Source organism: Gopherus evgoodei, chromosome 16 (assembly GCF_007399415.2).
Source record: "Gopherus evgoodei ecotype Sinaloan lineage chromosome 16, rGopEvg1_v1.p, whole genome shotgun sequence".
Lineage (NCBI taxonomy): Eukaryota > Metazoa > Chordata > Testudines > Testudinidae > Gopherus > Gopherus evgoodei.
In genome coordinates, this window is record NC_044337.1 from 5,245,083 (window position 1) to 5,271,114 (window position 26,032).

At 47.2% G+C, this 26,032-nt stretch overlaps 1 protein-coding gene across 6 annotated transcripts in view; it reads left to right on the forward strand.

The window, feature by feature from the left end:
- The first annotated feature begins 215 nt into the window (after positions 1 to 215).
- TOR4A (torsin family 4 member A) overlaps positions 216 to 26,032 on the forward strand; it is a 41,474-nt gene continuing 15,657 nt past the window's right edge. The window contains exons 1-4 of one of the 6 annotated variants that reach the window (XM_030535838.1): positions 228 to 249; positions 4,138 to 4,322; positions 7,533 to 7,633; positions 14,512 to 14,585. The gene's annotated coding sequence lies outside the window, so the exon portion shown is untranslated. Of the gene's footprint in view, positions 250 to 3,144; positions 4,323 to 7,532; positions 7,634 to 14,511; positions 14,586 to 24,395; positions 24,435 to 24,488; positions 24,686 to 26,032 lie in introns of those variants that run through there. The other 5 variants (XR_003996813.1, XM_030535840.1, XR_003996814.1 and 2 more) reach the window with 5 other exon arrangements.

The following is a 26,032-nucleotide window of genomic DNA, read 5'->3' on the forward strand; positions in this document are numbered from 1 at the left end:
TGAGTTTGTATTTGGGACAAAGGAAATACAAGCCACATGAAAAAAGATATAAAAAAGGCAGCTGCATCTTCTCCATTTTTCTTCAGTTCTGCTTCTCTCACCTTTTGGAGTAACTTCTGTACAAACTGAAGCTTTGAACAAAGGATTGATACACATATCCAAGCTGTGGATGTGTTCCAGAGGGACTTTACAAGCCAGCAAGCTCACCAATGCTGCTAAGAACCTGATATATGGACTCTGAAGTCATATGTATGTATCTGATTGCTTTGACCATTTAACAACTCTCCTCTCTTTCTTTTATTTTCTAAGAAAAGCTTTAGTTTTTAGATATTAAAGGATTGGCTGGCAGCATGGGATTTTTGTTAAGATCCATACTAATATTGGTCTGGTAATGTGGCTGGCCCTTTGGGGAAGAGAAAAACATTTTGTAAAGTGAGTAGAGTTTTAAATAACATCTCACTTTACTGGACGTATTTGTTGATTGGGACTACAATAAAGAGGGCTGTGTGGTTTCTTTTTTTCAGCTTCTTGATAAGCAGTGTGGGGGACCAGGAGCAGTTTGGAACTGGGTTGGTGAATCCAACTACGGTGTTAACCACCAGTTTTTGGGAGAATCTGCTCTCCTTTTTGCAGCCTGCTCTGACCTTGGCATTTTCAGTGTGGGTTATCCTAGGCACCTCGGGTCACAAGTGGTATTTCCTCTTTATAGGCATTGATGAGACCATTACTGGAAGAGATTAATAGATGTTAAGACCAAAAGGGACACTTGTCTAGTCTCTCTGCCTGCATAACACAAGCCAGAGAAGCTCGCCCAGCAATTCCTGCATTGAGTCCATACATTCTGATTGAGCTGGAGCAGTGTTTTTAATCTTTTTGATATCAGGGATCGGCTTGCTGCCTGTGTCAGGGGAATCTCAGAGACTGGCGCCAGTTCACAGACTGGTGGTTGAGAAACTCTGAGCTAGAGCATATCTTTTAGAAATACAGCCAATCTTGGTTTAAAAATGTCAAGGAATGGAGAATCCACCATCTTACAGAGAGGAACCACGAATGTAGGTCACAATTATAGTGGGGTGGGAGGGGGCAGGGTTGTAGTTTGGAAAGCAGTGACTCACAAAAGGTCGTTGGAGACCTTGCAAACAAACTCAGTATGAGCTCGCAGTGCAGTGAGGTGTCAAAGACACCAGAATGCTTTAGCTGTACAAGCAAAGCATTAGTGAGCAGCAGTAGCTCTTACTGGGGACTCTGTCCAGTTCTGTTGGCCACACTTCAGAAAGAATGTTGATAAGTTGGAAAGAGTTTAGAGAAGAGCCCCAAGAAAAATCAAGGTCTGGAAAACCTGCCTGGCTAAAGGATTCAGGTCTATTTAGCTTGTCAGAAAGAAGGTGAAGAGGTGACTTGATCACAGCATATGCGCTACCTGCACCTCTGCCTCTCTTCTTGTCTCTGGTGTTCAGCCTCTGGCCCTTACTGGTCTCAGGGTGAAACCACATGATTCTTCCACCTTAGCCTAGGCCAGGGTCTAGTTACACTACCCGGTGGGTTCCAACTGTTAGTGCCCTGGAGGGTGGGCTGATGACCTGCATTTCTTCCCTTCAGGACCCTGGGACCAGTGACATAGTGACAAGCAGCAAATGGAACAAAATACTAGAAGGAAAAAAAAACAAAACAGATTTTGAAACAAAGAAACAGACACATGGAGGGTCCTTTTTTTGTTCATCTTTAGCTAAAGTCCTGCCTTTGCAACCTACAGAAGCTTAGATTCTCCAGACACTCTCAGTAGTTCCTGTGTTTTAGGTAGGGTGACCAGATGTCCCGTTTTTATAGGGACAGTCCCGGTTTTTGGGACTTTTTCTTATATAGGTGCCTGTTACCTCCCCACCCCCTATCCTGTTTTTTCACAGTTGCTATCTGGTCACCCTGGTTTTAGGGCATATCTACATGATCAAATGCTTTGGACTTTGGGGAATGCCAGGGGTGTTAATTGACCAATTAGCTGTAATTCACAGCCAATTATCACACCTGGATTTCCCCTCTCCCACCCCGCCCCCCCACCTGAAGTGTTTGATGGTGTGTATGCTGCCACTGTGAACTGAGATCAGGTTAACTAGTCCTCTAAAAACCGGGAGCACCACAATGCAGGGCCAAGAACTGGATGTACTTCAGCTGAGAGCCTGGTGGGCTCTGTTCCCGGTGGGGTGCCGGTAAGTGCTCCAACTCACAGCTGAAGTGCAGGAATCATTTCCTAGGCCTGGCAAAGGAACGGTTGTAGATACCATGGGCAGGGTCTTGAACAGTTACATAGCAAAAGGTAGAGAACGTCTCTAGGTTGGCCAGCTGGGGGCAGTCCAATAAATTGTCTCCTCAGGCCAAGTACCTGAGGCACCATTTCTAATTCATTCCTAGATATCTGACCAGTAGCTCTTCCTGGTCAGGGCTCAGCCCCACAGTCTGTGGGTCATTGTGGGCCCTCTTGGCTGCTGTATAGAGACTGTTGCAGGCTGATTTCCCATGAGGAAGATCAGGCTGTGAACTCCCATGCCCTACGGTCACCCCATTTGGAGCACAGCTTCTGCCCCTCTCCTTTGAGCCGAATACACAGTCAGATCACATGGGCACCTTTCCTGTCTCTGGGGCACCTGGGAGGGCTCCTGGATCTGAGAGTTTGTGTGTCTGAAAGCCACACTGTCCACGTGGGGACTGCAGGGAAACGTGTCCCAGCCTGTCACTGAGGGGAAGTCGGCTGTCTCGTAGACTTCCTGCATCACCTCCAAAGGCTTCTTTCTGTCTATGAGGCATTGCATTGCCCTCCTTACTCAGGCACTGAGGAAGCCATCGAGGCAGCAAGAGACAGAAACGGACTGACTCCAATGGCACCCATGGTCCTTGGGAAGGACCCAGTGGGCAGCATGCCCAGAATGGTGGTGACCCTGGCAGGGCATGGCTAATGTGTCGTCATTTCCAGGTTCCCATTCAGCTTCCCCAGGGTTCTGGGGTGAGCCCGTGCTGCTGGCGGATCTGCACCTCAGTGAGGCCAAGGGAGCCCTTCCTTGTCTCCTAGTTTTGTTTGGAAAGTGTTGGCCTGTCCTTTGTCTTTGAGCCAGGGCAGCCTCACTCTCCTCGTCTTCTCCCGCCGTTACTTTATGCGCTGCCCCATGGCATGTGGGGTGTGGTGCTGCAGTGCATGACTGGTACACCTCTCATCGGGAGCTGCAAAACCCTGGGTGCACCCACCCCTTCCTCGCCCTTCCCAGGGCCCCAGCTGCTGGGCGTTCCTTCTCACTGCTCAGCTGATCCTTTCTCCCTCGGTCTCCTACCCCCAGTGTGGAGTGGGGTTCCCAATGTGTGACATGCAGAGTACCCTAACTTCCTCCTTCTGGTTCGGCTGTGCACCTGTGGTATGTGGGGAGCCTCTGCACTGCTGAATGTGCCAGTGAGGTCCCCAGCCCCCACACTCAGGGTACTGAGGAACACCTAAACTCCCCAAAAGCCCCACGCTGCACCATGCCCCTGTGGAAGCATGCAGAACACCACCTGCCGGTGGTATGGGGCTCTCTACCAAAGCGAACCCCTGCAATCAAAGAGGAAGCCAGCGATGTTCTTGGAGAACTGATGTTAATAGTCCCCTAGGGCTGAGTCCTTCAAACAGGCAGGTAGCCACGTTCTGTGAGAGCTCTAGCTTCCTGACTAGGACAAACACAGCGCAAGGGGCTGTTCGCGCAGTGAGGCGAGCAGCCCAGCTCAGCATGAGGGGAGGGGGTGAGGAAACCAAGGCTGGGGCTGTTCCTGAGAGCCGGGCAGCCCTGGCACAGCCCGGCTGGCTGCTGTGTTCAGATTTAGAGCAGACTGTGTCTTGAGAGGCCAAACTTTGAATCGAGTGCAGTTTCGTGCAGTCCCACGGCAGCCTGGCCCGTTTGCCTGCAGACAGCAGGATGTGGCCAGGGGTGCAGGCAGCAGCGAGCTCGTTGTGTTCAAATGCTGCAGAGTAAAGAGCAGCAGAAGCACCAGAGAGTAGAGCAGGACCAGATACCCCACCTGGCCCCTTTCCCTGGCACAGCACAGGCTGGAGGTGCGTTTCCAGGAACTGATCAGTGGAGATTTTTGTTTATGCACAATTTGCATTCTTTGCCTGCCTAGCGCTCCAGGAAGGGCAGGGGGACTGTATCTCACGCCCTCAGCGGAGCACTGCAGGGAGTAGTGGTTTCCTCTTCCCTCATGACTGAGCTCTCTGCTGCTCTGGTGTCACCCAGCTCGGGGACCCTGCTCCGCGGAGCCAAGGAACCGAGGGCTTGAAGACATGCAGCTCATCGGGACGCACTGAGGTGAGACCAACTGCGAGGGTTAGATTGGGGGCAGGTACAGCCTGTGGCTTCCAACCTCTGTCCTCCAAGACCACTCCATAGAAAACTGCCCTGAAAATTAGAGAGAGGAGCTTTAAACAGAGGAGGAAGGACAAGGGCTACACAGAGAGGAAGAGGTGAAGGATTCCCTCCCTGCCCCCCATCCCAGCTGCTCAGGGAGGGAGGAAGGAGAAAGGAGGAACTGCATTTTCCTCCCCTCCCCCTTGCTCTGAGCAGCTGGAAAGGCTGATACATGAGTCCCTCAGAGCTGCCTCTGGCTTGAGATAAAATGTAAAAGGTTGATACTGCAAGTAAGACGGAGCCCTGCTCTGCCACCCCTGCCACAGCGCAAGCCCCTGGACTCCGATACGCCGGCCACAGCACAGGGCCCTGGACCCCGCTCCACCACCCCCAGCACAGGCCCCCGGGCTCCCATCTGCCACCCCTGCCTGAAACACAGGGCCCCAGGCCCTGCTCTGCCATTCCCAGCCATGGCACAGATCCCTGGGCTCTGATCTGCTGCCCCCAGCACAGGGCCCTGAGTCCCGCTCCGCTCTGCTGCCTCTGGCTGCAGCACAGGGCCTCGGGCCCCTCTCTGTTCCTCCGCTCCTGGCCCTGGCATAGGGCCTCGTGGCCCCACTCCACTGCCCCTGGCTGCAGGACAGAACAGGGATCTTTTCTGTGTAGTTTTCAGGCCTCTCCTACCAAAGAAAAAGTCAATAACCCTCTGGCTGTGTATGTTACATCAGCGTATGATAATGTTTCAGCACAACGGTGCAATGTTGCAGGCTCTTAAGGGCATGTCCCAACCAGCCTCAGCAGTGCAAACATACATAGGAAATTCAGCGATGGGGGAAGTATAAAAGATTGCTGTGAGCTGATGAGAGGAAGCCTGGGGCTCAGTTGCTGCTCTCCAGTGCCTGTGCGTGGCTACTCCCTCCCTCTCTCTAGTGTCTGGCTGAAGGGCCCCAGTCCCCTTCTCTAATGTGTTTGTATGAACAGGAATGATGGAGTGAAACCAAGCAGCGTGAAACGTAGGCTAATACTGTGGTCTAGTCATCAACCTGTTCCGTTAGTGTCCAGTCCAGGCCAGGGTTTAGCCAGACCGCCCGCAGCGACAAGGTGCGTGCAAGTTGCTCCCTCTGCTGTTTGCAAGCTAGAAAAAAGGGAGCAGAGAATCCATTTGTGGCCAGCCCAGCGAATGAAGAGCCCTGTCCCATCAGAGCGGAAATAGGGCATCCTTGTTAACAGTGATGGGGAGGCTCCATTGGAACAGCTCACCAAGGGCCACGGTGGGTTCTCCATCGCTGGCAATTTTTAAATCCAGATTGGATGCGTGTCTAAAAGCTCTGCTCTAGTTCCAAAGGAATTAACTCAGGGCAAGTCTCTGGCCTGCGGTACACAGGAGTCAGACTAGAGAGCACAGTGGTCCCTTGTGCCTTGGGATCTCTGTGTCTATGGACACTCTGCCCAAGTCCTGTTACTGCTCTGGCTGGAGAGCTGTCACTCATTTCAGGCACCAAATTCCCTGCCTTTCACACGCCTTTATGCCTGTCTCCGTTATCGCCACACATTACTTGCATCAGAAGTACACTTCATGTCATGAAGGTAACAGCTGATCATTTATACAAAGCGGGGGCGGAAGGGCATCCCCACAGCATTTCCAGTCTCCTGCATGTATGCTCCTTTGGAGTCTTGATGTGGGTCTTTGTCCCACAGCCGGGCGGTGGCACATTGTGAGGTGGGCTGTGAGGGACATAACAGTTTGCAGGACAGTGAGCGAGATCTTCCTCTGGACCAATGCGGCCAGCCTGACTGCGTGGGCTTTTGGTGCCACAGAAAGCCCTGTCGTATGGCACCACCATTTCCTTTCCTTTCCAAACACTCAAACGAGCCAGGCTGGCAGGATTTCCTGGTGCCTCTCTGCCAGCAGAATGGGTTTGCTCTCTCATGGCTGGGATACCAAGTCCTTGCAGACAATGTTAGATATCACTTTAAGTCTCAGGGACTTCCACGTAGGGTTCCCCCCCTGACAACAGCACTGGCCCTGCACCTGCACCATTCCTAAGCATCCTCATGGGCACCTCAGTGGGATGTTCCGGTGCCTAATCTCCCAGCTCTCCAGACCCCTTTTACAATGGCCCTAGGGTCCCTCTTCTCCCTCAGTCTACCAGTTTTACCTGTAAGCCACACAGCACTTGGGAACACTTATAATAAAACAAAAATAGGTTTATTTCACAATGCACAGTCAGCTTGTAGAACTCATTGCCACAGGATGCTGTGAAGGCCAAAACCGTAACAAGGCTTAAAAAAGGACTAGATCAGTTCATGGAGGATAGGTCAATCAATGTCTATTAGCTAAAGTGGATAGGGGCACAACCGCATGCTCTGAATGTCCCTAGACTCTATCTGCCAGAAGCTGGGAGTGGGTGACAGGGGATTGATCACTCGATAACTACCATGTTCTATTCATTTCCTCAGAAGCACCTGGTATTGGCCACTATCAGAAGATGGACCATTAGTCTGACCCAGTATGGACGTTCTTATGTTCATAACAAAGAATAGCGAGTTCACTAGAAGTGAGAGACAGTGAGGGGAAACAACTGATTCCAGCACAAAATAAAATCATAAAACGTAAACCTGAGTCTACACTTATTAGTAGTTACCTTTGCTATCTAATGAAGTCAGCTTTCCCCGCAAAGTCCAGTCTGTGGCACAGCTGGCTGGTTTCACAAGCATCAGGATCCCATTATTCATGAAAGGCCCACCTGCTCCTTGAGGGATTTTCTCAGTGACTGGATCCAGAATGCCTTTCCCTACGCTCTGTTACACTCTGAAACAATCTTTTGTCTTTATTCATGGCCAGAGCACTCTCCTGCCTGCTGTATAAATCCTGATGAGTTATGAGTTTTCTGTAGGTACCTTTACATGTTACTCTTTATGGATAAATATCCCATAAGACATGTTTGGTGTAGTGAGTTTGTCAGGTCTGAGAGAAGAGTTGTTTGCAAAGAACTGGGGACCTTTGCCAAGGAATCTCTGTGTCATGCCTCCCCCTGGACATTGACACATTACGGCTAGCCACTGGCTATTCCGCAGGCATCGTTCTGGGCTTGCTTTTCTGGACAGGACAATTACTACTATGTTTTCTTTCCCTTTGATGTGCACAATCTCCATCTCATTTTCCTACAGCACTATGCTCCAGCACAACTGCCTGGAGTTGATACCTTTGGTCCTGTGCAACCACGTCAATGGAGAGGGAGCTGTTAACACCCTACATTTCTGTTGAACAGGTAATGTTTTCACTGTTTGCCTACCCACACAATCACACAGCACTCTACCTCTATGATGGATTAACTGTGTTCAGTGGTGGTCAATATTTTGCTTAAGAATGCAATGGGGTTGCTCTCCCCTGCTTGTATCAGAACTGTCCCCACATCTGTTCACAGCTCAAACACTATTAAAATCAGGACTAGCCAGAACTGACTCTTTGGACAGAACCTGTTTTGATTTTATCAAAGCCCTTTTGACCAAACCACTGTGGCTAGTTTATTCTTTTTACAGAGATCTGTGATAACTGATACGATATCACTAGAGCCTTCTACAAATCCATGATCCTAGTTTGGGGTATAGGCCAGTTAATAACAGATTCTGCTTTTAGGGTATCAGGATGAATTTGCATCCCCTAACCCAATGACCAAAATAAGGGACTTTAGCTCTCCTATTTTGTATTTTGACACCTGAGCCAGCAAATCTGCAACTTTGAGTCTTTCCCCCACAATGTCCACGTGATTTCTGTGTCTTGCCAAGTGCTGATAAGAATGATAATATCATCTACATACATATGTGAGGTCCTGTAGGCCACATAACATCTGGTTAATTTGCCAGTATCTCCTGTTAAGGTCCAAAAGCTCAGGAATTTTGCACGGCCTAATACGTCTAGCGTGTCCTCAGAGTCTGTGAGTCCTTGGCATAGGGTAAGGCGCAGGTACTGTGACAGCATTAAGTTTTCTGTAGTCAATGCAGAATCTGATAGATCCGTCCTTTGGGGGGGCCCATGACAACTGGGGATGCCCAGGGGCTACTAGGCTCTATAAGTGCATGAAAACACCTGCTGGTCACGTTCCAATACAGCCATGATTTCGAACCTTTCCCTTGGAATTAACCCTTCACATATATCAACGTTCTCCCCGTAGCTCTCCACCACCAAATCTATTAAGGAGGCCGTGCTGCAGTCCTCCTCTTTACAACTTATCATACTCCTACAGCCTCACAGTTGTGATAGACTTTTAGTCTATGGGTACAGTCTACAGGGCAACCTCACTGAGGGGCTTCTGCACGTTATAAGTAACCTCATTAACCTGCTCCACAGCCCCCAAAGGTCCTTCCCAAGAATTTTGCAACTTGTGCTGCTTTACTGGGAATAACATCAGTACCAAGCCTCCCACATCAAATGCTCGTTCACAGGTGTTTCTGTTGTACCACTCTTCTTGTGAAACCTGGATTTTGCTGTGCTACATCCATCATGGATTTTAAAGCCTCTCTGAGCTTGGTTACATATTCAGCTAGGGGCTTCCCTCTCTGGTTCAGAGCCCTCCTCCTAGGAGTCCCTATCAAGATCTAGGGGGCCTCTGCCCTGTCTTCTGTGAAGGAGGTCAAACCAAGCAAACCCTGTGAGCACTTGGGATACTTCCCTGTAAGCAAATAATAGCTAAGGCAACAACTCATCCCAATCTCCAGCTGTTCTGTCCATGTACATTCTTAGCATTGGATTTAAGAGTCCTAGGGAGCCTTTCCACTAGACTGTTGGGGGGGTGGTGGTAAGGGGCAGACTAATTGTTTTACCCCACTCTTCTTCCTCAGTTGACTAAATATTAGGAGTATAAAATTTGACCCTCTATCTGATAGGATTTCTTTTGCAAAACCCACTCCGCTGAATATAGCAAACAGTGCGTCTCCAATTGTCGCAGCTTCTACATTTGACAGCGCAACTGCCTCTGGATATCCAGTTGCAAAATCAATCACTGCTAATTTTCCCATTTTTGGATGGCCTGGAAAATGGCCTGGCAAGCCTGTGAAATGCTTCTTTAATCACAGGTAAAGGCTGGAATGGAGCCTTGTGGAGACAGTTAGGTTCCTTCCGCTTCTGATGTAAGTCACATGCCCTACAACACTCCTTTGCCTGATCAAGAATATGAGGCCAATAAATGTTTTCCTTAAGCCTTTCAATAGTTCTTTCCCTCCCCAAGTGGGCCATCGTGCGCTAACCTCAGTAGTCCTGCACGATACCTTTTGAGCACCAAAAGCTGTCTTCAGGGTGCTCCCAGACCCCTATTCTTACCCACCCGGGCTTCCCTGTATAGCCTGCACTCCTGCATAAAGATCTTACCCCTGCTTTCCTATTGGGCATCTCTGCCAATAGCTCCCCTTTGCCTCCTAGAGAAGGGCCAGCATCTCACTCTGTGGCAAACATTGTTGGGCTTGTGCTCAGACCCAGAGCTCTCACACAAAGAAGCTGATTTCTCAACCTCCTCCTCTGAAGACATGGGTGTTACTGCCTGCTGCTAAGGGAGCAGTGGTCACCCTGCCCTCTACAGGGTCCATGGCTGGGGACTCAGGAGTTACACTTCTTCTTCCTGCCGGTTATAACATTAACAGCTTTACACAGAGACAAGAGATCAGTTCCATATTATATCTGTTGGAACGCTATCCAGTGTACCAGCAGTTAAATACCTTTTAAACCTTCCCACGCCAACTGTACTTGAACTCGGGGAACAGTGGTTTCAGATTTTCCTGCTGCAAAGAATTTTACATTTTCCCTGGAGAACATCACAATTTCCATAACCATGTATTTTCTGACCAGTGAAATCTGGACACCAGTATCCCTCCAACCTTAAGAACATAAGAACAGCCATACTGGATCAGACCAAAGGTCCATCAAACCCAGTATCCTGTCCTCTGACAATGGCCAACGGCAGGCACCCCAAAGGGAATGAACAGACAGGTTATCATCAAGTGATCCATCCCCTGTCACCCAATACCAGCTTCTGGCAAACAGAGGCTAGGGACACCATTCCTGCTCATGCTGGCTAATAGCCATTGATGGACCTATCTTCCATGAATCTATCTAGCTCCCTTTTCAACCCTGTTATAGTATTGACCTTCACAACACCCTCTGGCAAGGAGTTCCAGAGGTTGACAGTGCGTTGCATGAAAAAAATATGACTCTGGGGGGATTTGAACCCACAGCCTTTGAATGACTCTACCTGTTATTGAACTAGAAGTCCAATGCGCTATCTATTGCACCACAGAGCTTATATTACAGCCTAGAGCTTGGCACACTTTGTCATTCACCTTTGCATCTTTGATAAACTCTATATCAATCTCCAACATGCCAGGCTGTACAACATTCACTAGGGTCCCTTCAGGCACCTCCATGTTAGCCTTCCACAGGATCATAGAAATGTCAGGCTGGAAGGGACCTTGACAGGTCAGCTAGTCCATTCCCTGCACTGAGGCAGGACTAGGCATTATCTAGACCATCCTTGACAAGTGTTTGTTTAACCTCTTCTTAGGCACCTCCAAGGATAGAGATTTCACAATCTCCCTAGGCAATTTGTTCCAGTGCTTAACCACCCTGACAGTTGAGAAGTTTTTCCTAATGTCTAACTTAAATCTCCATTGCTGCAATTTAAGATCATTTGTTCTTGTTCTCGCCTCAGTGGTCAATGAGAACAATTTGTCACCCTCCTCTTTATAACAAACTTTTACATTCTTGAAGACTATTATCATGTCCCTCCCTCAGTCTTCTCTTCTCCAAATAAATAAACCCAATAAACCCAAATAAATAAACCCATTTTTTTCAGTCTTTCCTAGACCTTTAATAATTTTTGTTGCTCTCCGTTAGACTTTCTCCAATTTGTCTACGTCTTTCCTGAAATATCGTGCCCAGAACTGGACACAGTCCTCCAATTGAGGCCTTATCAGTGCTGAGTAGAGTGAAAGAATTATTTCTTGTGTCTTATTTACAACACTCCTGCTAATACATCCCAGACTGATGTTCACTTTTTCAACAACAGTATTACATTGTTGACTCACTTTAGGATTGTGATCATAACCCTCACATCCATTTCTGCAGTATTCCTTCTGACCTGAAGGAGCTGACCTGAAGAAGAGTTTTGTGGTTTGAAGCATAGCATATTAGGGTTGGAAGAGACTTCAGGAGACTATCTAGTCCAATCCCCTGCTCAAAGCAGGACCAACACCAACCAAATCATCCCAGCCAGGGCTTTGTCAAGCCAGGCCTTAAAAACCTCAAAGGATAGAGATTCCACAACCTCCCTTGGTAACCCATTTCAGTGCTTCACCACCCTCCTAGTGAAATAGTGTTTCCTAATATCCAACCTAGACCTCCCCCACAGCAACTTGAGACCACTGCTTATTGTTCTGTCATCTACCACCATTGAGAACAGCCGAGCTCTATCCTCTTTGGAACCCCACTTCAGGTAGTTGAAGGCTGCTATCAAATCCCCCCCTCACTCTTCTCTTCTGCAGACTAAATAACCCCACTTCCCTCAGCCTCTCCTCGTAAGTCATGTGCCTCAGCCCCCTAATCATTTTCGCTGCCCTCTGCTGGACTCTCTCCAATTTGTCCACATCCTTCTTGTAGTGGGGGGCCCAAAACTGGACACAGTACTCCAAATGAGGCTTCACCAGTGCCAAATAGAGGGGAATGATCAAGTCCCTTGATCTGCTGGCAATGCTCCCACTAATGCAGCCCAATATGCCGCTAGCCTTCTTGGCAACAAAGGCACAGTACTTACTCATATCCAGCTTCTCATGCACTGTAATCCCCAGGTCCTTTTCTGCAGAACTGCTGCTTAGCCAGTCGGTCCCCAGCCTGTAGTGGCGCATGGGATTCTTCCATCCTAAGTACAGGACTCTGCACTTGTCCTTGTTGAACCTCATCAGATTTCTTTTGGCCCAATCCTCCAATTTGTCTAGGTCACTCTGGATCCTATCCCTACCCGCCAGCATATCTACCCCTCCACCATTTTAGTGTAATCTTCGAATTTGCTGAGGGTGCAATTAATCCCATCATCCATATCATTAATAAAGATGACTGTTCTTGACCACCTTCCTCTCCTCCAAGTGCTTCAGAATAGATTCCTTGAGGACCTGCTCCATGATTTTGCTGGAACTGAAGTGAGGTCTGTAGATCCCCAGGTTCTTTTTCTTCCCTTTTCAAAAAGTGGGCACTATATTTGCCTTTTTCCAATTGTCCAGGACCTCCCCTGATCACCACAAATTTTCAAAGATAATGGCCAATGGCTCTGCAATCACATGAGCCAACTCTCTCAACACCCTTGAAGGCATTAGATCTGGAAAGAAAGCTTGTCTCTCTTATCAGTAGAAGCTGGTCCAATAAATCATATTACCTCACCCACCTTGTTTCACTAGTACTCCTTCCTAGGCAGTCATTTCCCATTTTGTATTTATGCAATTGATTATTCCTTCCTAAGAGTAGTACTTTGCATTTGTACTTATTGAATTTCATCCTGTTTATTTCAGACCATTTCTCCAGTTTAAGATTGTTTTGAATTCTAATCCTGTCTTCCAACGCGCTTGTGATCCATCCCAGGGTGGTATTATCTGCAACATTGATAAGTGTACTCTCTATGACATTAGAAAAATCATTCTTATGAAGATATTGAATAGAATCAGACCAAGGGCAGATGCCTGTGGGACCCCACTCGCTATGCCCTTCCGGCTTGATTGCGAACCATTGATAACTATTCTCTGATTAAACTTTTCAGACCAGTTCTGCATCCACTTTATAGTAGGTTTGTGTAGACTACATGTCTTTAGTTTATTTATGAGAAGGTCATGTGAGACAGTATCAAAAGACTTACTAAAGTCAAGATATACCACATCTACCACTTCCCCCCATCCACAAGGCTTGTTACTCTATCGAAGAAGGATATTGGATTGGTTTGACTTGATTGGTTCTTGACAAATCCATGTTGGCTGTTACTTGTCACCTTATTTTTTTCTAGGTGTTTGCAAGCTGACTGCTTGATTATTTGCTCATTATCTTTCTGGATATTGAAATGAAGATGACTGGTTTATAATTCCCTGGGTTGTCCTTATTCCCCTTTTTATAGATAGGGACTATATTTGGCCTTTACCAGTCCTCTGAGATCTCTCCCGTCCTCCTTGTGTTCTCAAAGATCATTGCTAATGGCTCAGAGATTTCTTCAGCTAGTTCTTTAAGTATTCTAAGATGTATTTAATCAGGCCCTGCCTATTTGAAGACATCCAACTCGTCTAAGTAATTCTTAACTTGTTCTTTTCTTATTTTAGTCTCAGATCCTACCTCATTTACACCGATGTCATCCAATCATTGCTAACTTTTGAGGGAAAACTGAAACAAAAAAGGCAAATAACATTTTGGCCATTGCTGCATTTTCTGTTATTGTCTTTCCCTCCTCATTGAGTAATGGGGCCTACCTCATCTTCCTTTTGCTTCTAAGGTATTTTTAAAATGTTTTCTTGTTGCCCTTTAATTTAGTTTAATCTCGTTTTGTGCCTTGGCCATTCTAATTTTGTCCCTACACACTTGTGTTGGTTTTTATATTCATCCTTCATAATCTGACCTAGTTCCCACTTTTTGTATGACGTTTTTTGAGTTCAGGTTGTTGAAGATTTCCTAGTTAAGCCAGAGTGGCTCTTACCAAACTTCCTAGGCATCAGGATAGTTTGCTCCTGTGCAGTTAATAATGTCTCTTAAAAAAACTGCCAACTCTCCTGAACTCTTTTTTTCTCTTAGACCTGCTTTCTATGGGATTCTACCTACCAATTCTCTGAGTCTTCTAATGTTTGCCTTCTTGATGTTCATTGTCTTTACTCTGCTGTTTTTCCTCCTACTGTTCATTAGAATCATGAGCTCCATCATTTGATGACCACTTTCACCCAAGCAGCCTTCCACTTTAAAATTCTCAGCTAGTTTTTCCCTGTTTGTCAGAATCAAATCTAGATACCTGGGAAGCTACTAGAGCATAAAACATTCAATCTGCAAACACCCAGAGGATGAAGGGGTGATCACAAGCAGCCAGCATGGATTTACCAAGAACAAATCATTCTAAACCAGCTTGATTTCCTTCTTTCACAGAGTAACTGGATTAGTGCACAGGGGGAATGCAGTGGACAAGGCTCTTGACACAGTCCCACATGATGTTCTGATAGGTAAGCTGGAGAAATGCGGGCTCGGCAGAACTACCATTAAGTACATACATTGGTTAAATAACCCCAAACAAAGAGTAACTATTAATGGAATGATATTGGATTGGAAGGATGTCTCAAGTGGGGTTCCACAGGGATCTGTTCTGGATCTGGTGCTATTTAACATATTTATTAATGACCTGGATGTAGGACTAGAGAGCATACTGATTAGATTGGCATATGGCTCAAAGCTAGGGGGTTGCCAACACTTTGGAGGATAGAGCTACAATTCAGAGGGAACTTGCTAAACTGGAGAACTGGGCTATAGACAACAAAATGAAATTCAACAGAGACAAATGTAAGGTGCTGCACTTAGGGAAGAAAAACCAAATGCACAAATACAGAATGGGGGAGAACTGACTTGGCAGCAGCACTGCTGAGAAGGCTTTGGGAGCTGTGGTGGATCACAACCTCAATATGAGTCAGCAACGCAATGCTGTTGCAAAAAAGCAAATGCAATTTTAGTTTGCTTTAACAGAGGCATAGCTTGCAACTCATGGGAGATGATAGTATCATTCTATTTGTCACTGGTTAGGCCCCAGCTGGGGTACTGTGTCCAGTTTTAGTTACCAATGTATAGAAAGGCTGTAGAGAAACTGGAAAGGATCCAGAGGCGAGCAACAAAGATGATCAGAGGGATGGAACACAAGCCATATGAGCAAAGGCTGAAGGAGCTGGGTATGTTTAGTTTCAAAAAGAAGAGATTAAGGGGGGACATGAGAGCAGTCTTCAAATACTTGAAAACCTGCCGCAAAAAAGATGGAGAAAAGTTATTCTTTTTGTGCCACAGAGGGCAGGACTACAGCATAGCAAATTTAGATTAAATTTCAGGAAAAGCTTCGTAACTGTAAGAACAGTAGGACAGTAGAACAGATGCCAAGGGAGGTTGTGGAAGCTCCTTCACTGGAGGTTTTCAAAAGGAGACTGGAGCCATCTGCCTTGGATGGTTTATTCACAACAAATCCTGTATCTTGGCAGGGGGTTGGACTAGATGACCCTTGTGGTCGTCTCTAACTTTATGGTTCTATGATTCTAGAACAGTCTCTCCCCTAGTCGCTTTCTTCACCTTCTGTAATAAAAATGTGGTCTCCAGTGCATTCCAAAAACTTGTTGGATGATCTGTGCCCTGCCATATTATTTTCCCAACAGATGTCTGGGTAACTCGTGTCCCCCATCATTACTGAGTCCTGTTTCTTGGATGATTTTATTAGTTTAAAAAAAGCCTCATCTGCCTCTTCTTCCTAGTTAGGTGGTTTATAGTAGATCTACCTTGACATCACCTTTGTTTTTTTTACCCCTTTTATCCTTACCCAGACTTTCAACAGGTCCACCTCCACTTCTGTCTCAGCCTCAATGCAAGTGTACACACCTTTGATATACGAGGCAACAAATGCCGCTTCCCTTTTCCCTCTTGCGGCCTTCCTGAACAAGCTGTGGCCTTCTACACCAATATTCCAGTCGTGTGAATTATCCCACCAAATCTGTGATGCCAATTGTGTCATAATTGCGATTATTTACTAGTATTTCTAGTTCCTCATGTTTATTCCCCTTTCTTCTTGCATTAGTATACAGACGTCTAGGATGTTTATTAGATTTCCTCCCGTATTCCTTTGTCTCTGCTGTGATTGCCCATGTTCCACCCAGATGCCAACCCTTCACCTAGTTCTTGGTTTTGGACTTATCTGTGGGCTTTTGTCTCCTGCCCCACTGAACTTAGTTTAAAGCCTGCCTTGCTAGGTTAGCCTGCCTGTGTCCGAAGATACTCTTCCCTTTCCTTGAGGGGTGGACCCCATCTCCACTCCGCAGTCCTTCTTCTCGGAACAACAGCCCATGGTCAAGGAAGTGAAAGCCCTCCTGGTGACACCATCTGCACAGCTGTGCGTTCACTTCCAGGGTGTCAGTCTCTACCTGAGCCCCTACCCTTGACTGGAAGGATGAATGAGAACACCTGCACCCCCAGCTCCTTTCCTCTTACACCCAGAGCCCAGTAGTCACATGATCTGCTCATAGTCATACCTCGCATTATTATTTAGTGCCAATGCCGATGGGCAGCATGGGGTAGTGGTCAGAGGGCCTGATGGTCCTCGGCAATCTTTCCGTAATGTCTGTGATATGGGCCCCAGGCAGGCAGCACACCTCCTGGGATGCCAGGTCAGGCCAGCAGATGAATGCTTCCATCCCCCTTAGAAGGGAGTCACCGACCACCACCACCTTGGTTTCCTCTTGGGTGGTGGTGGCCATGATCCTCCCAGCCTTGGGGATACATGGCTTCTTCTCCTCCGCTCAGCCCTCACTGCCAGGGGAGCACTCCGGTTTTTATCTCTGGATGGTGGGTTGGGAGCAGGGGTGGAACACTCCCTGCTGCCAGAAGTAACCAGCAGCTAGCTTCCTCTCTGTGAAGGAGCCATTTCCTCCTGCCCTGGTAGTGCTACTGCAGTCCTCTCCAGCTGAATAGCTTTCTTGGTGGTCTCCATAGGCATGCTTTCAATGAACACCTTGTGTGCACGGACGCTCCTCAGCCTGGCCACCTCCTCCTGTAGCTCTCCCACCTGTTTCTGGGAAGAGTCTACCAGCAGGCCCCTCTCACACTGGATGGTCTCCCCAGCCTAGCTCTTTACGATGGGGAAATGCAGGCCGCGGGCTCTGCAAATCTACCCCAGGACCTTGGCCGGGGTGTCCCATCGGGTTCTGTCTGGACGCAGGTGCAATGGAAGGAGCCAGGAGCAGTGCTGGCCCTGGAGATACGGCCTTTCCGAACCATGCTGATTTAATCTTTCTTCCTTCTACAGCCTCTCAGACTCCCTGTTTGCTGCCCCCTGTTCGCTAGCCCCTCTTGTCGCTTAGCATCTGACTTTTATGCTCTTCTCTCCTAGATCAGCCCTGGCCCCTCATTAACAACCGGGGAAGGGTGATCCCCAGGGTGATCAAAGGGCAGGAGACTCGAGCCTTGCTAAAGCCCACTCAACTAGCGGCTAATGGATGGTCACTCTTCATGGTTAAATGTCGTGTAAGACGTGTGTTTGGTGTACTGAATTTGTCAAGTCTTAGGTGAGAGTTGTTCCCAAAGAACAGGGCAGGGCTGCCCAGAGGGGGCAAGTGGGGCAATTTGCCCCAGGCCCACAAGAATATAATAATCTATAGGTTTGCACCTCTTTTTTTTATGGAAGGGGCCCCCAAAATTGCATTGCCTCAGGCCCCCTGAATCCTTTGGGTGGCCCTGGAACAGGGGACCCTTTGCCAAGGTGCCTTTGTGTTACACCCTCCTATTCACCTGCGGTACATGATAGTCTGGTCTCCTTTGCCTGCCATACCTTCGTCTCATTTTGGTTGTTGGGTTTAATGTGTGGGTGTTTGTTGGTCTGTGTTTTACAGGAAGGCAGATTAGATTATCTCGTGCTCCCTCCTGGCCTTAAATAGTATTTTTATGAGAATTCTATGAGTATTATCAGCCGTGTTTAGGAAGGGGAAATGGAGACACAGGTAGATTATTTCCAAAATTAATGGCCACTGCCAAATATTCTGGGTTAAATTACTAGCCCAATGCTACAAGTGATTGTTCATTGCCTGAGGACCATCCTTTCTCCTCCGGCAGGCTCCCTTTCCCATTCAGTGCATATAAATTCCATCGTGCGCAAGTATTTGGTTGACAAATCCATCTGTATGACTCATTGCTTTGCAGAGGTGGGTATGCAGCAGGAGCTGCACTGTATAGAAGCCGTAGACAAGGATGGAAATTTGATCTAGCCTTTCTGAGCAGCAGTGGGGCTAAGCATTGGTCTTGTTGTAGGAGGATTTCACTTTTAGGCCCACTTCTGCCTGCTGTGACCTTTTGGAGCCTCTCTGGCAGGGCCAGCTACAGGCACCAGCCCAGCAAGCAGCTACTTGGGGCGGCCCACGGTGAGGGGTGGGATGTCTGAGTCTTTGGTGGCAATTTGGCGGCGGGTCCCTCACTCCCTCTTGGACCAGCCGCCGAATTGCCGCCGAAGACTGAAGCCGTGGCGGCAGAGATGCAGATCACAATTGCGGCTTTTTTTTTTTCTTTTCTTTTTGCTGCTTGGGGTGGCAAAAACCCTGGAGCCGGCTCTGTTCTCTGGTATGTCTGCACTGCAATTAAATACCCAGGGCTGGCCCAGACCAGCTGACTCAGGTTTGTGGGGCTCAGGATGAGGGGCTGTTTAACTGCAGGCATAGGCTGGAGCCCAGGCTCTAGGACCCTGCAAGCTGGCAGGGTCCCAGAACTCAGGCAATGTCTACACTGCAGGTAAGCAGCCCCGCAGACCATGCTCCACAAGCCTGAGTCAGCTGGCACAGGCCAGCCACGGGTGTCAAATTGCAGTGTAGACAGACCCTATCAGGCCTCAAGCAACCACTTTTCCAGCTGATTTGATTATTTTGTATATTGTAGAGAGGATGCAAATCTGGTTTTAGCAGAAACTCAGCTGCACAACCTTAACTCAGCAAAACCTGCATGATTTGGAGCTGGAATCACCTCCAGCTAGTTCCACAGCAGGCTTTAAACAAGGGGCCTTCAGGTGCCCATCATAGCCCTCTCACCTGCAAGCTTCACCCACTTTGCCAGTGGGATACAGCGTTGCTAGACATCTGTGGGATTTGGGGAATTGGAGTTCCTGGGTTCTGGCTCTGGCTCTGGCTCTAAGATCAGTGGCTCAATTGCAGACAGTCTAAGTGAGCGCATAGGTTGGGCCTATTTGTGGCAAAACAGATGAGAGTTGGGTCTTCTCTGTTGGGTGTCTGGGCTCTATTCCCAGCTCTGCCAGAAAAAGGGACCATGCAAGTCTCCAAGTTATCCTTGCTGCAAGCGGGGGAATGATAGCTGCTACCTCCAGGCCAGGGGGAGGAGGCCAAAGTGCACAATATGGGTTGTGAACTGCAGAGAAATACTAACAATGGTCAGTGACAAATGTTAGTCCAGAGCTCTTGGATCACAGCCCAGGGCACCTTCATCCGGTCTGAAGGGGATTTTGCTGGGAAGTGCTCCTTGGCTCACAGTGCCCATGTCACGGAGTGTGGGGGAGACAAAGCCCTGCACCCTAGCTTCCTGCGATTCACAATGACCCTCAGCCAGCCAGTAAAACAGAAGGTTTATTTAGATGACAGGAACACAGTCCGAGACAGGTCTTGCAGGTACAGACAACAGGACCCCCTCACTCAGGTCCATCTTGGGGGCCAGGGGAGGCCAGGAGGTCTGTCTGGCCTCCCCTCCATTTTCCCAGTCAGCTCCAAACTGAAACTCTCCAGCCCCTCCTCTCTGGCCTTTGTCTCTTTCCCAGGCCAGGAGGTCACCCGATCTCTTTGTTCTCCAATGAAGGGGCCCAGGTGATTAGTTGCCAGGAGACAGAGTATCAGCCATTCTCTGTGCAGACCATATCACAGGGGCCTCCTTGGGCTCTGGAACAATCACACACCCTGATCTACCCACCTAAATACCTAAGAAATGCATAGGGGAAACTGAGGCACCCACACAGTATTCAGAGAAAACATTAAGAACATTCCCACTTCGTCACAGCAGGTCATCTATTAATAGTTACCTACCCCGGAGCTGCACCACTCCATATTTCAAAAATATGGTCTGCTAACTTTTTACTATTTCAACTGTTAGACCTTGGTTTGGTACCATGCACTACCTCTCATGGAGGGCATTCCAGGAATATAAGTCTCCAGAAATATAACTACTTCCTGCCCTCTGTTTTTCCCTATCTAAAAGTAATTGATGACTTAAAGTCTTTGACAACAACTCACTTTTAGGATGCTATATCTTGGGCACCCCTTGACTAGATGGCCTTGAATGCCACCTCTCCGCCCCCCACAAAAAAAAGTCTACCCTAGTCCATGAGTTGGCCTATCAAATTTCAAACCAACCTAATATCTATGTGGATTTCAGAGAAGATGCAAAATAGAGCTGTAAACAAAACTTCAGCTGCAGCCATCATTGGTATAGTATTTTATCCCTGTCCATGGGATTGGTCCTGCTTTGAGCAGGAGGTGGGACTAGATACCTCCTAGGTCCCTTCCAACCCTGATAGTCTATGATTCTATGTATTCCAGAACAGAAATAACAATAAAACACCTCTCACATTCTCACTTTCTCTTCCAACCTAGCTCATCGGAGCTTGATTGTGGCAGGGAGGTTGTGGTTATATTTGTATGTGTGAGTGTGTTGTTGATTTTGTGTGTGTGTGAGTGAATGGGCATGTGGTGGACCTAGGGGTGTGTGCGAGTGCACAGGGGTTTTGAGTCTGTGGGTGGGAGGGGGGTTTGTTGTTGTGGTGTGTACGTGTGTGTGTGTGTGCATGTGCGGCTGCGGACGTGTGCCTTATGGAGACAAAGCCGAGCTGAAGAGCTGAGTGTTTCAGTTAGTTCTGAGTATTGTGGGGCCCGTGGTCTCGTCTCTCTTGCAGGATCAGAGTGCAGGTCCTGTTCCTCCTGGGAAAGTTCTGTTTCCTGCACTCACCAACTTCTCTCTGCAGCGGACCCCAGCCAAGATGAAGTGGGCAGGGCTGCTCAGTGGGTTACTGTGGAAGGGGATAGGGGTGGTCCAGGGACTTTCACTGCTGTAGGCCCCTTAGATAAGGAGCTGTCAGATTTTTCTGACCTCAGGACTCAGAGGTGAACAGGCCATTTAGCAGGTTCCAGCTTCTTCCCCTGCCATTTCCCAGGCCAAGCTCAGCCACAGGCAGCTGTTAAATACCTTCCACCCTGAGCACTCCTGGGAGGATGGACATGACTCAGTTGATTTGACTAGGTGAGGGGAGAGGGGACTGACTCTCTCATGTGGCACATACATCTGCCCATTGTCTCACAGCGCGGTCTGATTTGCATGGCATCTGCTCCACAGCTCTGGCCTGAAGTGAGAACCAGCTGATTCTGGCTGGACAAAACTCAGCTGACTCTGAGGCAGAACAACTAGGGGCAGGGGAGGCACTGCCTGGAGCTCCCTCACTGTGACAGAGCGGCAGGGAGCCAGGGGCACTACCTGGAGCTGAGCTCACTAGATTACAGTGGCAGGGGCCCAAGGGGCCTGTGTGGGGCTGAGCTCATTGGATCATGGAGCTGTATAGAGTGGCAGGGGATAAGAGAGAAGGGGTCATGCTATTTTTCCCTCTGACAAGAGACAGTTTGCTAGAGCTTGTATTTTTCTGCAGCAGTGATGCTCAGAGTTGCTTTCTATGTTATTTTTGCATTAACTCTTTTTTTTCTTAATCTTGCAAAATTTTTGGCCTCTGCAGTATCCTGTGGCAATGAGTTTTACTGGCTAATTACATGTTGTGTAAAAAGACCTGTTTTGTATTGATTTTGAAGCAGAGGGGCTCATTATATCATCTCCTCTGAACTGTATATAACAGACATTGAGAATTTCATTCAGTTACTTGTGTATTGAGGCCAGCAACATATGTGTGGCTAAAACACCTTCCACAAGGGCATCCAGTCTTAATCTGAAGACTTAAAGATATGGCGAATTCACCACTTTCAGTGGCAGGCTGTTTCGGTGGTTAATCACCCTCCGTGTTAAAAGTTTGTGCCTAATTTCTAATTTGAATTAGTCTAACTTCAGCTTACAGCCATTGGTTCTTGTTACATCTGTTTCCACTAGATTAAAGACAACTTTACTACCTGGCATTTTCGCCCCATGATGCTCCTCTACGTTTTCATCCAATTATCTCTTGATCATCTTTTTGATAAGCTAAACAGGCCAAACTTTTGAAGTCTCTCACTGTTAGGCATTTTTCCATCATTCAAATATTTCTTGGTGGTTCTCCGGACTCTTGTCAATGTTTTCACATCCTTTTAAAAATGTGGTCACCGGAACTGGACAGAGTAGTCTAGTATCAGTCTCACCAATGCTCAGTTCAAAGGTAAAATCACTTCCCTGCTCCTATTTGAGAGGGTCCTGTCTCATAACACAAGAGCAAGGGAACACTCCATGAAATTACTCCTCCACGAAAATACCCCCTGCCCTCACTCTGACAGCCTCTCTGCTGTTGAGGAAGGTTAAAGTCTTGGGGAAGGAGAACATCAAGCTGGAGTGTAGAGAAACGATCCCATAGTTAGGACCCTCCTTCCAGATGGTGTCACGGTATCTTCTTGTACTGAGAATGGGAATACTTCTCCGGTAGAGGGAATCCCAGTTATTAGAAAGAGCCAGGTAATAGTAATGGGGGATTCAATCATTGGAAATATTGATAGCGGGGTTTGTGATGACCGGGAGAACTGCATGGTGAATTGCCTGTTGGGTGCAAAGGTTGCAGACCTCTCGAAACATATAGATAGCTGTATGTGCAGTGCTAGGAGAAACTGGTGATTGTGGTACATGTAGGTACCAGTGACATAGGAAAAGGTAGGAGAGAGGTCCTGGAGGCCAAATTTCAGTTGCTAGGTAAGAGATTAAAGTCCAAGACCTCCATGGTAGCATTCTTTGAAATGCTTCCAGTTCCACGAGCGGGCCAGTTAGACAGGCAGAACTTCAAGGTTTTAATGTGTGGACAAGACAATGGTGTTGGGAGGGAGGATTCAGGTTTCTTAGGAACTGGGGAGCCTTTGGGGAAAGGACGAGCCTATTCAGTAAGGATGGGCTCCATCTTAAACCAAAATTTAACCAGATTTCTGGCATGTAAAATTAAAAAGATCGTAGAGGAGTTTTTCAACTAAGGGCTGGGAGAAAGCTGACGGAGTGGAGGAGCACATGGTTCAGACAGACATAGCCTTTAGGGGAAGATTTATTAAGGGGGATAATCTATATCCTAGTAAAGAGGAGGCGATAGAAGTTAAAAAAGTACAGGTAGAAACTGAAGAGAAACAGCCAAATTTGGTGGAACAATGATAACAATGGAACACAATAATACCAGAGTACAAAATACATAGGAATGACAGAGTAGGTTGTGCTGGTGCATTATATGTGAAAGAAAGCATGGAACCAAATATAGTAAACATTTTAAATGAATCCAACAGTTTCACAGAATCTCTATGGATAGAAATTCCATACTTGAATAATAAGCGTATGGTAGTAGGGAATATACTACCGACCACCTGACCAGGATGGTGACAGTGACTGTGAAATACTCATAGAGATTTCAAAGACTACACAAACAGAAAACCTAGTAATAATGGGTGATTTCAACTATACCCACGAACTGGGAACATGTCACCTCAGGCTAGGATCTAGAGATAACATTTCTAGACATCATCAATGACTGCTTCTCGGAGCAGCTAGTCCTGGAACCCACAAGGAGAGAGGCAATTCTTGATTTAGTCCTGAGTGGAGCACAGGATCTGGTTTAAGAGATGAACATGCTTGAACTGCTTGGTAATAGTGACCATAATGTAATTAAATTTAACATCCTTGCAGGGAGGGAAATTCTGAAGAAATCCACCACAGTAGCATTTAACGTCAAAAAGGGGAACTACACAAACTTGAGGAAGCTAGTTCAATGGAAATTAAAAGGAACAGTCACAAGGGTGAAATCCTTTCAAGCTGCAAGGAAACTATTTAAAAACACCATAATAGAGGCTCAAACTAAATGTGTATCTCAAACACACAGTAAAAGGACCAAAAAAAATGCCACCATGGCTAAACAGCAGAGTATTAGAGGCAAAAAGGCATCCCTGGAAAACTGGAAGTTAAGTCCTACTGAGGAAAATAGAAAAGAAAAAAGCTTTGGCAAGTCAAGGGTAAAAGTATAATTAGGCAGACAAAAAAGAATGTCAAGAGCAACTAGCAAAAGACACAAAAACGATCAGCAATTTATTTTTTTACAGCACATCGGAAGCAGGAAACCTGCCTAACAATCAGTGAGGCCACTGGATGATTGAGGTGGTAAAAAAGCACTGAAGGAAGACAAGGCCATTGCAGAGAAGCCAACACGATTCTTTGCATCAGTCTTTACTGCAGAGGATGTGAGGCAGAGTCCCACACCTGAGCCATTCTCTTTAGGTGACAAATCGGAGGAGCTGTCCCAGATTCAGGTGTCTATAGAGGAGGTTTTGGAACTTGTTGCCAGGGGATGTTGTGAAGACCAAAAGTATAAGAGAGTTCAAAAAAGAATTAGGTAAGTCCATGGAAGATTGCTCTCCTGATAATTTGTATAGTGAGTTGCTTGACCAAACTTTGGTTCATTATAAAATTTACTCGAGACCAAATAACCTGTCAGTCGGGTTTATTAACATGGCACAGGAAAAAGATGGTTCCCGTGTCTGAGGAGCTGTCGTATGCAGCGATGTTACTATCACCATATGCAGAAGGTTTGCGCTCCAAAGTTACTTCTAAAGCCATAGTTTTATATCCTAAACGCTTACCAGTAAAAGGTACTGTATGCGTCATTTGAAACTTGATTCAACCAATTAGCTTTGTATCTTGTTTCTCTGGTACCACGGTGGACCACTTATCTTTGTTCTGAACCCAGCATGCACGACGGCACACTTTTATCTTTGTGCTGGGTACATGCATTCCAGATACGAAGGGGCATGAAGACACTTCCTAGGCCTGTACTAATATAAATAGATTTGTGAGAGTAACTCCCTTTCTGTTGCTATAAGGAAACAACTGTATGTCCTGATACTGACAGTTTCCCTATCTACTGAAGCCAAAGCTTACCTCAGCTAACGCTAGGTGTTATGGGATACTTAGCATATGTGAACAGGATTATAACAAAGGTACAGGCTAATTCGTGCTATATAACTGCTATAATGACACTTAATATGTGTATTTTATGCTTAAAATATATAGAATATAATCTAGGAGATCATCTAGGCCAACCCCCTGCTCAAAGGAGGACCAATCCCCAGACAGATTTTTGCCCCAGATCCCAAAATGGCCCCCTCAAGGATTGAATTCACAACCCTGGGTTTAGAAGGCCAGTGCTCAAACCACTGAGCAATCCCTCCCCTAGCTGTCATTTCAAAAAGGAATTGGGCAGTTATATGACTCACAGGAATACCCAGCTTTGTTCTAGTTCATGCTAACAAGTTTTGGAGCAGTTAAACCTCATGCTTCTTGCCTTAAACCAACCTCTAACTATGTGGGATTAGGAGGTGCCCTAAAGTGAGCAGAGAGATCATCCTATATCTGACTAGTGCCAGATTCCTTACACTTTCCTCTGGAATATCCGGTACTGTCACTGCTGGAGACAGGATACATGGACAATGGGTTTGATGCAGTCTGGCATTACTATGTGTGCTGTCTGGCTTCCCCTAGTTGCCCCTTTCCCCTCAGGCTGTGCTCAGGGCAGGTAATTTTTAATGTTCTGTGGCAGCTGCCCCATTTCCCCACGGTCTGCTGTGCTAGGCAGGCCCAGGCACGCCCTGCTGTGCTTTCCAGATGGCTGCCTACCTGAAAGTGGATTTGGAGGCACCTGGCTGCCCGGAACGTTGTGCATTGTTCTTGTTTATTTTCCAGT